Consider the following 3,755-nt stretch of genomic DNA (forward strand, 5'->3'; position numbering starts at 1 on the left):
GTGTGTGTGTGTGTGTGTGTGTGTGTGTGTGTGTGTGTGTGTGTGTGTGTGAGAAATGGATGTGCTGAGGACAAGACAGGGCATCAACCAAGGAACCTCCATCCTAAGTATCTCCAGTCAGCAGAAAGTGCCCATGCAGGTGTCTCAACTCCCTCAAGATTCTCTCTTGTTTGTGAGATGGGAAGTGATTTTGGGGCAGTTCCTCAGAGGGGCTCTTTTTTCATGTGCTACTCCCAGAGGGATTGCCTGTGCCTGGGGAGAGGTTATCAGGAAGAGGTAGATGACGCAGGTCTGGCTCTGGCAACATATATTCTTTACGCTCTGGCCAGACTCTGTAAACAACCTGTTGGGAAGCCAGATGGGGGCCTCCTGCAGGGGTCTCCAGGGCATGGTACCAGAGGGTCACTAGCGCCTCAGTCAGACAGTCAGAAACACTATGAGTGAAGGTTCAGGTCTTTCCCCTCTGTAGCCTCTCTTCTCCTCCCCCACCCTGAATCCATGCCTGCCTGCCTGTCTTTGCTGGCCACATTTGCAGCACCCATCACTTCATTCTTCAAAACACCCCTTCTTAATTCTGGAGGAGAGACCATTCAGCGACTATCAAGACTTCCCCACTGCTACAGCTGTTGGGCACCAAGTCATCAGACATTCTGGAGCAAGCTGAACTCCACTGGGAAAAATCCATGTTTCCGAATCTGCTTCCCTCCTCTCCAACATTTCACAGAAGCCATTCCCTGCCCCCTTGCCCTCTCTCTCCATTGCCACTCTGAAAGGCAGCAAAGCGTGTGCTCTGCTGCACAGCAGAAAGCAATTATGGGTATTGATAGGATTTCAGGATCATCCTGGTAGAATTGCCCAGGTCCGCACCTCATGCTACAAGACAACTTATTCAGTTTGAGAGAGAAGTCAAAAAGCTTCTGGCTTAAATGAATAACAAAAATGCAGCAGCAACCCCTCAAGGAGGGCCAACTCCAGCTTCTGATTCAAGAGAACCTACTTATGCATCACTCTCCCAGTTTCTGATGTCATCAAATTGAAACCCCTTCCCCAATTTCTCTTCCCCCTTTCAAAGAAATTCTACAAACTACTACCCAGCTGCTGGTTTGGTCACTATAGGCATTGTATGCCCTCGGGTAGTATGTTCAAGGAGTGGACACACTTGGATGTGCACATGTGTGGAGAAAGACAGCTGCAAAGCATTTGACTCCCCAATACACCTTCCCTCTCTTATTGGTTTCTGCTGACATAACACTGTCCCTGATACAGAAGGCCCTGAGTACACAGCTACAAGGGCAGCCTTTGATAATTACTACCTTTAAAAAAATCATTTGTTAATTTCCAGGGCACCTGGCTCCCTGGGCTAGGGCTAACACACACAGAGTTCTTTACAGAGGGGTCTGTTCAAGCATGTTAATAGTGCATTAGCTTGATTGTTAGTTAATATTTGGCTTAAGTCTATATACTCTGGATAAATATATACCACACAGAGGGCTGACTGGAGAGGAGAACTCCTCTGGGCTCACAAGTTGATGTTCTCACTGAACAATTCAGTCATCTCTGGCTAGCCCTGTGTATTGCCCAAGCATATTCCAAAGCTAGCATGCTCTTTCCATACACAGCACTTTGTGTCTGTATGCATGCAGCTATGTGCCCAGGCGACCATGCATGAAAGTAACATGCAAATAAATATATGCAGATCATTACAAGAACGAAGAGAACTGCTAGATCCTTGAATGAATACCGTATTTCTCCCAGAACAGCAGAGCTGCCTGCCTATGGTTTCCGGTGCTTTGCCTGTTTTAACTCAATCAGTGGGACTTCCACCACTACCCCTAGGGAGAAGAATTGCTCTCTAATAAGGTCCCCCTCTTCAGATTGTTTTCCCTAGCGTATGAGCGTGGAAGAGAGCAAGGGAGGCAGAGGGAGGGAGGCATAGACAGACGCTATACAGACATACTAGGTAGCTATATGAACCGGAGGAATGGAGATCGCATATGTCCAACCTATGCTCTATTTATCCCATGCAGAGTATGCCATGGTCCAAGAACAGGCAAATAGATCCAGTCATCCCCCACGATAACTCAGTAAGATGGGATTCACTGAGGCTAATGAGAGTTGTTCTAACTTTGAAGACTTACCCCAGGCAATAATAACGCAGGTCAGGAAGAATGCCCAGAGATCTGGCTACCATGGAGCAGCACCGGTTAAAGGACTAGACCTAGTTCAAACCAGGAAGCCTTCAGCCGGGCTCAGAACAGGACAGGAGAAAGCTAAGAAGCCAAAAAGCACGGAATTATCCTCTCCGGCTGCTACTGCTTGCAAATACCCAAAGCAGCTTGCTTCCAGGGAGCAATTTTCCCCTTTATCAGGCTTCCCATTCACAGGCAAAACCAACCTGCCCCAGCAAAACAAGACCAGACAACCATCAAATACAATACCCGCTTAGTTACCTTGAATCCTTGCAAGAATCCTCCTTGCTGTATCAGCTGCTCCCAAACCCCAGAGCGTCTGAGAGGAGATTCCTAACAGATTCCAGGGTTTTTTCAGCACCGACCACATCTCCGGTGGCAGCTTTCCAAAGTTTTTATTTCATGATTTCACGTGCTCCCCCCCCCTCCCACCATAGTTGGAGGGAATGCGAATGCCTTCCTTTCAGAATGGGAGAGAGCACGGATACCCCTTCCAAATTCTGTCTTCCCTTTGCTGCTGGTGCTGCTATACCTCTAGCCTGCTCTCTTCCAGCCGTACACCGAGAACTCCGAGAACCCAAAGCATGGTTAAGGAGTGCTTCTGGACTGGATCAGGAGGGTAAAAACCAGAAGAAAGAAGAAAGCACAGCACAGAGCCAGCCCCTTGGGGAGTCCCAGGTCCCTCTGCAGAGGAGAAATTCAGGACCTTGCCTTCTTTTCCAACTCTAAAAAGACTCACACTCCCTCTCTTCCCAATCGGTGCTTTTCACTTGGGGAAAGGCAAGTCCACAGTCTTCAGCCGAGATCATGCCGCTAGCTGATTTGTCCCTGCCTTCTCCAACACACAGCAGGTGCGCCCCATAGGTGGGTAACTAGTAGAGAGGTCTCCCCGGGCTTGAGGCACAATTAAGAGAGGAGCCGGTTCTTCTCGGAGATTTGATGCCAAGGCTGCCTGTAGCCCTCTGTTTCCATGCTCTGACTCGGTACTCCGAACCTAAGCAGTGTCACCTGCAGACTCAGGGACCAGATGAGTGTCTTAAGATAACAATGCTGCCCTGCCTGCCTCCCTCTCTCTTCCTTATGCACGGAGGTTGGCAGCCAATGAGATCTGTGGTCATACTCCCTCCAGGTGCCTATTGGCTAGACAGCTTTGCAGGAGGGAGGGCTCTGGATTTTACCGGCTGTCTCCTTTGGGGAGCTAGTAGGCTGGGGTAAGAACTCGGTTAACCCTCCCAGATTTGTAGCAGGGACTTTCCAGTGTGGTGGAAAAAGTGATGGACAGATACTTGACTGGGGTTGGGGTTGGGTAGGGAGCCTGGGGCAAAAGAGGTGGAGTCTAAAAAAGAAGCAATTCAAAGAGCCCTAATCTTCTTAGAGTTACAGTAAAGCCTTGGTCACACTTCTGTTGTTGTTCATTTGAACTCCTGCAGACAGAGGTCCGTTTCTGACTTAGAGGATGGAGATGGGCCATACAACTATTTTCTCTTTTTTCTCCTCATGCTACTGAAACATCTAAGCATATTTACTGTAGGAATAAGGCCAAAGATAAAAGACATTTATTTCAAA

The 3,755-nt window shown here is 48.5% G+C and overlaps 1 protein-coding gene across 1 annotated transcript in view; it reads right to left on the reverse strand.

The window, feature by feature from the left end:
* Positions 1-3,296, reverse strand: part of BRINP2 (BMP/retinoic acid inducible neural specific 2) — a 149,947-nt gene extending 146,651 nt beyond the window's left edge. The window contains exon 1 of the mRNA XM_069065503.1: positions 2,451-3,296. The gene's annotated coding sequence lies outside the window, so the exon portion shown is untranslated. The remainder of the gene's footprint in view (positions 1-2,450) is intronic.
* Positions 3,297-3,755: the final 459 nt, after the last annotated feature.

Source organism: Petaurus breviceps, unplaced genomic scaffold, assembly GCF_028583685.1.
Source record: "Petaurus breviceps papuanus isolate PSGF00001 unplaced genomic scaffold, PetGlider_PUasm1.0 90692, whole genome shotgun sequence".
Classification (NCBI taxonomy): Eukaryota; Metazoa; Chordata; class Mammalia; order Diprotodontia; family Petauridae; genus Petaurus; species Petaurus breviceps.